The following is an 11,379-nucleotide window of genomic DNA, read 5'->3' as shown; positions in this document are numbered from 1 at the left end:
GCACAATGAAATTATATCTCTGAAATCTGCCAGTGGGGTGCCCCTGTGGCTGCCTGGGTCTGTCTCAGCACTCCTGGAGCAGCCCTGGCACACCCACAGCACTCACACCCACCAGGGTGCACAGCATGCTGTGACAGAGCAAACTGGGATGGGACAGCCCCTGCACAGCTCACGGCCAGCTGCAAGATGCCACAAATGACAAGAAAAGGTCACATTCCCTTCTCTCTCAGGTGGTGTGCCCCCTGAACACAGCCCCAGGTCTACTCTCCTGCAGGGCAAGGAGGAAACAAACATGGGAAGGTGCAAACTGAGGCAGTTCAGAAAATAGCAATGTTTGTTTTGACAACACTTGACTTCCTGAGTTGGTAGGATTTTCTTTGGCTTTAAAACCATAGTTTCAACACTTACCATGCCCAAAGTGTGCCAGCAAATTAATGCAGTTTCAGGGGTGGGGGAAAACAGCTAATCAAAGTAGAAGGGTGGAGGAGCTGAGAGATATTAAGAAGGACTGTTCTGAGGGAAGAAATTGCTGCCCTTCCTTCTATATATTGTTGTGATTGCTCTCCTGTTGTTCTCATGTGGCATTTCACATGGGCACATAGTGATCGGACAAGGTGGGGGATGGTTTCAAACTAAAAGAGAATAGATTTAGATTAGATATCAGAAAGAAATTTTTTCTTGTGAGGGTGGTGAGGCACTGGAACAGGTTGCTCTGAGAAACTTTGGATGCCCCATGCCTGGAAGCATTCAAGGCCAGGCTGGGTGAGGCTTTTAGCAATCTGTTCTAGTGGAAGGTGACCCTGACCATGGTCGGGAGCTTGGAACTAGGTGATTTTTAAGGTCCCTCCCAACCCAAGCTTTTCTGTGCTTCTACAAGTCTCTCAATATGTTCTTCACATTCACTGATGAAAGATGTTAAAAAATATAACACAGAAATAGTCAAGCCCTGAAAATATAATGCATCTACCAGAGAAGGTCTAGAATTAATGAGAGGCTGTGCATTTTCTTCTTACTGACTTTTCCTTTGGATGGGGAAATGGTGTGAGCTGTATCTGTCCTTCAGGCCTTCTCCTGCTTCTCCAGCACTGTCTTGACAAGTTGTTTTGTGATTGTGAGTGAGCCTTCCTCAGAAACTGCTGCTGACCTGGCTGCTCCTGCCTGGGAATGCAGGACTGCAGAGAGAACACTGCCTTTCTGTTCTCTCACCCTGTCTGATCCCCTTGGCCAGAGGACGTGGATCTGGCCAGCTTCCAGAGAGTGAATGTGGTGATAAGGAAAAGCAGAACTTTGGAAGACAAAGATATACTGTTACACTGGGCACCAGCAAGGAAGGTAATGTCATTACTGGGATGCTGGCATGCAATACTCAAGGGCAGCCTCAACCATGAAGTCACAATTTTTCCCAAGACTTGGAAATGAGTGAATATTCACTCAAAAAAAGAAAAACAAAACAAAAAAAAAAAACAAAGAAGAAGAAAAAGAAGTCATTTGTAATACTACCAAGTGAAAAAAAGCAGCAATTCTTACTTCAAAAACATTATCGATGTGAATTCAATGGAAAGTTTAAGAATATCCAAAGGGATTGGAACAGAGAACTGAGAACAAACAAAGCAGAGCCACCTCCTGTTTGTTGCCTCCTGCTCTGCTCTGGAGGTGAAAGAAAGCAGGAAGCACAGTGCAGGATGGAAACTCAAACCTGTCCCAGGAAGCACAGTGCAGGATGGAAACTCAAACCACAGCATCTCACAGGTGACTGGAAGGTACTGATACCCTCCAGAGTTGCCTGCTGACCACATCCTGGATTTTCACAGCCTTCCCAGTAACTCATCCCCACCTCCCCATTGCTAATTGTTCCCTAATGTCCAAGCAAGGCTGCTGTCAGTGTGCAATAAATGCCTCTTCAGTCCCGGTTTTGGGAGCAAACAGTGATTATCCCCTTTGCAACACTGCTCCCTGTTGAAGTCTGTTTCCACATCCACATTTTTATGCTGTTTTTATTAAACCAACAACCCTGCTGTGGTCACCCTTTCTCCATAGGGTCACACTGTACCAATCTCTGAGCTCTGCTGTGGCTCTGCTGAGCTCTACCCTGTGCACAGAGATGTCTGTGCACACACACACACCCTGCTTCCTAAAGTATTTGTGCCCAAAATGGGACACATACTCCAGGAGAGGTCTTGCCCCTGCTAAACAGAGTGGAATAATGCTCTTTATCTCTTACATGTGACATGCACGAGAATGGCTCAACAGCATCTTATCTGCTGGCTTATATTCAGCCCCTGCTTTAATACAGCCCTGTATTCTTTTTTTAATATACTGGGGCATAGACTATTGTTGACCATTTTGGACTTTTATTGATTTTGTTTTTCTTTCAAAGGCAAAACATTTTGCACTTGCTTTTATTGAATTTATCAGTTCTAGGCTATTTCTCAAAGTTATTATGATTATTTGAATTCTAACACTCTTCCAAACACTTGCATCTCTTCCCAGAACATTATCTTACGGAAATTGTATCTGAGTAAGCTCTGTATCACCAGGAACTTGGCAATAAGAACATCCAACCAGTCTGGTGCTGGGCAAGCCTGTCAGCCCCAAATGACCTTGTTGGTGTAAAGTGAGTAATTTATAATTTCTCTTCAAGCATGACTTTTTCAGGCAGTTGCACTCTCCCCCTTACAGTGATTTCTTCTGGTGAAGGACATTTTGCCTTGCCAGACATTTTAGCTCTGCCTTCCTCCATTCAGTTCCTCGCGTCTCAGCACAGAAAGTGGCATGTGCTGATGTGGGATATCACCTGGGTGAAGCAGAGCCCCTCTAGACCAGTTCTCTTTGCCTGTCAGAGAGGACATTTCCACATTTTTTATAACAGCCAAGGCAAAACTACTTTGCCTTTCCCCACTGGGTTAAAGAACTACACTGGATTCATGAAATATGCTTTATTCTTAACAACTCCGTGTTGGCAGCTTCTCATAGGGATGGGGCAAATAATTAATTTCTTTACAAGTGTCTTTACAAGTATCAGAACTGCAGAGTTTGATTTACAGCTGTGGATCCTCCCCTCCCTTGTTTTTTAAATACATTATTTATTTTAATATAAATTACCAGACCTGTCATGCAGGTTACACCCACACAAACAGATGGAAAAATGCAGGGAAAATTCCTGGGCACTGGGACTGAATTCTCCCTATCTTACACTCTGAGATGTTGTTATTTTAGCCAGTTAGTATCTTTCCAAAGAATTCCTGCACACCACGCAAGAGCTGGTACAGTCTGCATGAGCCCATCCTGTTTTGAATGGTAGAAATTTAAAAATACAGCTATAGCCAGCTTTGCCTGTCAGCCCAGAGCAAGATAATGGCCCCACTGTTGCTTATTGTGTGGATTTTTCCAAATTTGTTTATTTTTGAAATTTTGTCTCACTGATCACTGTAGAAAAAACCTCCAATTTTCAGAATATTTTCAGATATCTGAAAAAATTAACCAAGTACATAAATTAAGGAATATGATCCACTTTTTACAAAAGAAAGGGACTTTGGCAAAATGGCTGATGCCAAAAACTTCTGTCTATTTAGAACATCCCCATCAGCAGGTGTCTGACACCATAAAAGAGAAGTCATCACCCTTCAGGACTGCATCTCTCTTGCTGGGGCTGAATCACTCTCTCTGGTCTTCATCCAGTTTGTCCTTAGCATTTGAGGTTTTTCAGAAGAAATTCTGGATGGGGTAGAGCTTGCCATAGCCATTAATTCCCAGCCAGTCTCTGGAGCTAGATTAAGCAAGGTTTCCAATAATATTTCCAATTAATTTTTAGGTAATACTGGTGCATGGTGTTCTGCAAGAACACTGAAGGTTGGTGGAGGTCCATTCATCAAAACCTGATGGGAACTGTGGCTTCTGTGGTGTACCCAGATGTTGTTCTGGTCTAGGGAAACACTGGAGAGAATAGTTAACACAGTAAGACAAAAGATATATCACAGTAAAATATTTCTAGCCATATAATTAAAAAGAGGGTAAAAGCAGATCTATCCAGCAGAGAGAGTGAAGTAATAACTAAAGATAATCTAATTACAGACTGAAGCAAAAAAGAAGTTTTTTTCCCCACAGTTTTCAGTGAGATGGATTACCCTCTATTGTGGAGGGCACTCAGAAGTCAGCAGAGACTTTAATGACCTCCAGCAAAGTCTTTCTGGTAGGACAGCCAAGGTGTGACAAGGGCCAGATGTGATGTCAGGTTTGACAGGCCGTGGTGGCATCAGAGCAGAGGCAAAGCTCTGCTGACCCATTTGTGAATGGTGCTCAAGGTGAGCATACCAAACCACTAAAAGAGAGTTGATGATGAAGGTTTTGTTTTTATTAGATGACAAATTAGAACAATCAATTTCTAAAGTACAGAAAATTGGATGTTCTGGATGAGAGACTTCAGCATTAAAGTTTTTGTAAGGAAGTTTACCTCCATATGCCCTCCACTTATGAGAGTCCATGAAAACTTCTCAGGATCCTGCTCCAGCAGCCTCAGCAATGAGCCAAGGAGCAACTCCAATGGGAGCTGGCCTGGTCAGCCTGGTGCTTTGGCAGGGTTTGGCCACAGCCAGGGGCAGGCCATGGGGCTGCAGAGGGGCCAGAGCTCCCCATATGGGACACAGCTGATCCCAGCTGGCTCCAGTGGCCCCACACAGGCACATCTGAGCCTCTTGCCCAAGCAGGAGTGTCCAATGATGCTCTTACTCATCAAGTTCTGTGGTAGGATGTCCTGCAAGGAGCAGGGAGTTGGACTCCAAGATCCTTGTGGGGCCTTTTCAGCTTGAGATATGCTATGATTCTGACCATAACCCCCATTTCCACCCAGAACAACCCTCTGGACCTGTTTTCTCTGGCAGAGCAAAGTCTGGCACCATCTGAGAGCTGTCTTTAGCTACAGCAAGATGAGAGCTGTAAAGACAGTGTGGACAAATGTTCTCAGCCCTGGCAGACAGGATAAAAAGAAGAGCAATGGCCAGAAAAGGCACCATGGAAACTTCAGGCTGGACAAAATGACAATTTTTTTTTTCATTTGGAGGGTGATGAAGTCCAGGCATGGGTTTCCACAGAGAGGTTGTGGATCTGCTGTTCCTGGGGATTTTTAAAGGTCAAAGCTATGGCTTATCCCAGCAGGTGCTAGTACAATACCTGCTTTGAGTGAGTGGTTGGACAAGAGACCTTCAGAAGTCTCTTCTGACCAGCACTTCAGTGACTGTGATTATAACAGCTGTAAAACAAAAATGTGGCAGACTAGTTTTGAAAAGTAAGAAAAGTAATATAACTCAGGAAGAATATTTGCACCACTGCAAAAGAACTCCCATGCTTAGAATAAGGAGTATGAAGGTTAAATCCTCCTGAGGAACAACAATAAAGATAAAGGTGATATAAAGAAAGTTGGTGAGGTCATAAAGATAGATGACCTTGGAGGGGGGAACACTTCCTTTATTTTCAACATTTATTTTAGTTTGTTCTGATTTTTAGGGAAAAAAAAAAGTGTTGTGCTGTCTTTTCAAGGGAAGCATAGCCAGCAATGCTCCTTGCAGGAAAAGTGTGGCTGGGCAACAATTGCTGTGTTCCTGCATTGCTGAGGGCTGGTGGGGCTGGGATCCCTCACAGAGCTGCACAAGTGATGTGTGGCAGAATGTTGTAGTGTGTTGTTAAGTTTCTTGTGTTATTCCCCCAATTTATGTATTGTTTCCCCCTATTATGTGTAAAATGGTTTTGTCCCCCCAGTTTTTCCCGCCACAGCCCTGATGTCCATTAGGTTACCATGGTTACCCCTGTGTCTGTCACCCAAGTTATATAATTTCTCCTACCCCTTTTTCCCTTTTTAGTAAATCTTTTCTCCTCCCTGGGCTCAGTCAATCACCCCCCACTCCTCCTGGTTTTCCAGAACTTTCATTTCTCTGGAGGTGGTGGTTGGCTGGGGTCCCAGGACCCCTCCCGTACTTTTTGAGTATTGGTTTCCATGGAGTGTCAGTTCTGTGAACTTCATCCCCTCACCTTTCCCGATTGGTTCCACCTGTACCCACCCCCCTCCTTTATAATCCTGTTTCACCCCCTATTCGGGGCCACTTTCCCGGTTGGTTAACCCACGTTGGGTCCTGCTACACCTTCAATAAACCGACGTTTAACCCCCGGTGAAGTGGTCAGCTCCGTTCCTCGCCAATACCAGCGGTGTAAGCCAGTCCGCAGCCAGCGCAGCCCGAGGCCATCAGACGCCGAGGGGTGCTGGCCAGGAATTGCAGAGGGGCGTCGGCCTTTCGCCCTCAGCTAGCCGGACTTCGAACTTCGGGCCACATACGCCCCCCCGCAGCAGAACCTCTTCCTCATATATTGCCAGCATTTGGGTTTGGACACAGGTGGAGGATTCAAATCTAAGCAGAAGATGAGAGCTGCCATCTCACATACAGGTATGAATCTAACTCACCTCAGGCAAAGGGTTTCCACACTCCTGGGAATGAGGAGAAGGGGGAATCACAGCCTTGCTGGAGGCAAGTTAACTCCAGCCAGAGGATCTGCATGGCCCTGCCGTGTTGAGGGAAATGGCCAAGTCTGGAAGCCCACAGCCCCTCCAGTACACCACTGGGAGGGGCAGAATGGCCTGTATGGGACCCTTACAGCATGGCCTATAAGTGACCATGATGGGACATGCTAAAGGATCCTGTATGTGTGGAATGACTGCAAAGACTGAAAGCAGGACTGTGAAACCTCTGGAGAGCAGCTGTGGTCACAAGCAAACACTTCTGTCCCTCCAGCCTCTCTGAAAAACTGTGCCCACATCTGACTGAATGGGTTCAGAAAAGACAGGTTCAGTGTGGACTAGGTGAAAGGAAGGGCTTTTTGAAGGACCATGGTAATGGAGGGCCCATTTTATAATGTCCTGTTTCGTAAGAAGCCTTGTTTAGTCTGGCAGAAGAGTGGCTGCAAGGGAACATGACTGCTTTCTAAAAATACAACAAGGAGGGAAACACTGGGGAAAACTATTTAAGTGAAAAGCCAATTCTGGTGCAGAAACAGGTAATATAAATTGTCTCAGAAAAAAATTAGTGCAGATTTGTAACAAATTGAACAGGGAGGTCTAATTGCTGCAGTGTGTTAAGAATGGGGGGCATCCAAATTACTTGTGTGACAAAATTTGACAGGCTTGGACCTGCTCATGAGTCTGTTTGTAATAGCAGACAGTGAGACTCACTGCCTCAGGAGTTGTTCTGCCTCCGGTGTGTCAGAGGGCAGAGATGCTGTGACCCCCATGCTGTTCTGCCATCAGGGCAGAATTACACTGTTCTTTAAACTGCTTTGAAAAACACAGCTTAAATGTTTTCCTTTGCTTTCACAGATTTCTTGTTAATCTCAACACTTTGTCCTGCTGGTGTCCTGGGGTGATACCATAGATCAGCCAAAGGACCAACGCCTTCTTCTACTCTTTATATTCTGCTTTTTCCAGCATTGTCTGATACTGCCTCTCAAGTAGCCTGCTAGTCCCTCTTCTCCTTTATCTCCATGTTCTCCAATCCATCTGATTTGTCCTCCTTATTCATTTTCTTCTGCCCTGTGCTACATCTGCTTGATCTTCTCTATCATCCTGGATCTCTGATTTCGATTCCCAGCTCTTCTTCCACCGTTGCCACTGCTTGTCTCCCACATCTTCCTGAAGAGGGGCTGATATTTGATACTTCTTACTTCCAGCTGATAACACATGGGAATCTACACCTCACAGATTCCATGGGGAGTGTGTGCCTAACAGGAGTATCACATGATGCAGAACAGAAATTAAACCAGAGCAGATGTACACTGACATAAATTGTGACTTGAGGGACTACAACTGCTCATTTCTGTGAATGGACCATCTCCCACTCCAGAAGACTGCAAGGCTTGTTTTGGAGAACAGAGAAGCACCACAGCTGGGCTAAGGAGGATTTTGCTTGGGAATTTGCCTGCCTTTTTTTAGGTGGCAGCCTTCTAGCTGAAAAGGAAGTCCTGGATCCTCAATCCTTTGCTACTTAGCTCCTCCTATGTAGCTCCTCCTCTGGTGTGCAGAGACTCTTTAAATAAGATTTCAGAGTACACAGAAGAGCAAAACACACTCTGCTCAAGAAAACGTGTCAGCTGAATGTCCACCAGAAGAGCATGATGATCCCATACCCCAGCATGGACACTTAAGGCCTGGTCAGCTGTATGGTCCCCAGGCTCTGCTGGCTGGGTCTCTGCTGGCTCTGCTGGGAATGCAGACACGCAGCTCAGAGGGAAATGCCTGCACACAGCCCAGTTACATTTAACCAATTGAAATGCACGTGCCAGGAGTCACTGGAAATGCCCCAGGGTATCTTAGATGAATTTACAGGACTGTCAGAAATTGTACAGGACCTAGAGTGGACTTGTGACCTTCTGAAGAAGGAGCTGCGGTTGTCTGGGACATCTTAAATGGCACAGAAGTTTTACATGCAGGCAAGTGAATAAAGCTGTGTGTGTCTTAATCAGGAGCTGGATTGTGGCTGAAAAGCTAAAATAAAAATTTTCATGGGCAACTGAAGAAACCAAAAAACTGGTTTTGCAAGCTCCAGAGCTTCAGTGCAGCACTTGCAACTTGATATTGATTATCCACTAAAACCAACACACATCTAAATCAAAAGGAAACACTCAAATCTCCAAAGTGGAGCAAAAGCAAAATCTGAGGGAAAGGCAGGTGACTGTTAATTGAGTTATATCACAGGATACAGTGGCTGAAGACTTTGATACTGTAAACAAGAAAGCAGTGTTAGAAATGGCCTAAACTGAAATAAAACCAACTTTGAATGAAAGCAAAGTGTTTGCTGGCTCAGAGATTTGAAATTAACTTGGCTGCTGATTCAATGGATCAAAAATTGCATTGATCTAATCCCTCTGACTTTCCACTTATGTCCAAAAAATGTAACTTAAGTACAGTTCAACTGGAAGATTGCTGCCTGAACAATGCTTTCTTTTTCTTTTAATGGAAAATTTCAACTCAATTTTTCCAGCAGTCCAAAACATCCTCTGCTTCCCACATTGTGAGATGACAACAATGCTCAGCTGTCTTTGGCCTGAGTTGTGGCGCCAGGCCAGAAAGAATCTCAAGTTGTGAAAAGCCTTAAATCAACACATTTTACCACTAAAGAGTGAGGAAAAACAGTTTCTAAACCATATGAAATATTCATGTCTAGCATCTTGTGAGATACCATCTGGTTAGATCAAACGAAAGCAGAGCTGATAGTGACAGAGAAATGCACTGGGTGGAAAGTGGGGAGTGTTTCATGCCCTATAAAAGAGCACTACAAAAGCAGCAACGCTTCAGGAACAATTAACTTTTAAAAAAAAAATCTGAAATAAAACTGTTGATCTTTTGGGTCTGTTATTAGGAAAACAATGATGTACTTCAGATAATACCACACTTCTCATAAGGGCATTGATAATTCAATTGTAATTTAATATTTACCTAAATATTAAAGTATCTAAGAAAAAAAGCCAAACCCCCAAATTACTAAACAAGCACTTCTACAGAAGAATAAACAAATGCTGCTGCAGACATTGTGATCTTCCAGCACTTTATATTTATATTCCCAGAAGCAAATATATCCTTTCATCCCTAAAAGCTCTTGTTCATGGGGCGTAGCACTTGGGGGACCTGCTCTTTTCTCCTGCAAGAGCTCCTTTTCTGATATAATACCTTGAGACAAATACTTTGCTCTGTTTCTACTTCCCCTCCCACTTCCAGTCTCTACCAAATGGCAACAGGTTTGCTGTGCCCTGTACAATGGGGCCTTCACGTGCCATTGCAATGTAAACAGTGGCAGTACAGGTGCCAGTGTGAGGAGAATACGGCTTTGATTATTCAGTTACAAGGTCACCCCTGGGTGAAAGGATTGCTGCATAAAACATTGCTGAGCTGTGGCTGCCTCCTGGTTACATAATAATGTTATTTCAAATGTACTGAAAGTGTTTCAGGCTTTCCCAAAATTGCCAAGTTTGTGGTGCAGTGGAAGATCACTGGTCCTACACAGGTGAGTATCAACACAGAGATACTCACAGGGCTGGGGCTTTCCCTACTCTCTCCCTGTTGTTGTTGGCAATTTACCTCTTCCTTTTCTCAAGGTTAATTAAGCTTTGGGCCACTTTGGAGAATAAGGAACTATTGTACCTGGCTCTGTGGAGGGAGAAGACAAGGTAGAAATTAAGTGGCTGCTTGGAGCATGGAGCTGGAATCAGGACCAGGATGCTCTCCTTTCCCTCTCTGCATACCTTGTGATAAAATCCAAATGCTACCCCTTTAAAAGCAGTGTCACTCACACGGCAGGGGCTCTGCACAGCCTTTGAGAGCAGGGAAGAGAGCATCAAATGTTCCATCCCACTTAATTTGAGAGCTGCCTATAATAAACATTTGGGAACAAGTAAAACAGACAGGTCAAATTACATAGTTACATAAATATCACTGGATTTCTAGTGTTTAGGAATAAAAGGTTTTCATCTGTTCAGTTTAAAAGTGCCTAAAACATCCATGCACTGTGTTAAAAACTAATATTAAGTGCTTTTCTTTTTGTACTTTCCAAAAGCTTAGCTAGGGACAATTTGGACACAGGATGACAAAACTTCTCCTTAATAACATAAATATCCATGCACAAATAATTTGACACGGTGAGCCATTGCAAAATATTTTATATTCACTAAAATGACAGTCCTTATCTAGTTCTTATCCACAGAAACCCTTGAAGAAACAATCCATTGCTCTTTAAAAGCCCCTCTCAGTTCCTCACTTTCCCATCCATCTTATTTATAGCTCTGTCTTTGTAAAGCACTCCAGGATCTACGAAAGAGAAGTGCTTAAAAACCTCCATGAGAGCCAGGATTTGAAATCAGCAGCACTTATGGATGCTATGCATATGAAGGGAAGGCCTGAGTGCAACAACCTCAGCATTCAAAATCAACCCCACATCCCTGTCCTCATCAACAGCTTTGCTTTAAACCAGCCCTCACTCGACATCTGTACAAATGCACCAAAATGCCTCTTAGCCCTTCTCCCACTTCTTTTCGACAGGCGTTTCACTGTGTCTGCGAGCAGGGATCCTCCCTCCCTGTTTTCCCTCATTGCACAATTGGCTTTCCATGGGCCTCTTTGGCAGCTCCTGGCCTTTTGGAAAGCAGAGTTCATTCCTCCCCTCCTCTTTCAGCCTTGCATTGAGGAGGAGCTCTGTGGCAGGGACTGGAAGCAGCAGAATGTCAATGCCAGAAGTGGCCTTTCTCATGGAAATCAGGTGCAGGAGCCGGGCATTTTCTGTTCAAGAATGAGAGATGCTGGTGGGTTGTGGTTTTTTGCCCCCTCCCTTTCTGGAAGATTATATTTGAACT

Source organism: Zonotrichia albicollis, chromosome 1, assembly GCF_047830755.1.
Source record: "Zonotrichia albicollis isolate bZonAlb1 chromosome 1, bZonAlb1.hap1, whole genome shotgun sequence".
Classification (NCBI taxonomy): Eukaryota; Metazoa; Chordata; class Aves; order Passeriformes; family Passerellidae; genus Zonotrichia; species Zonotrichia albicollis.
The sequence above is the reverse complement of the archived record's forward strand: the minus strand, read 5'-3'. Positions refer to the sequence as shown.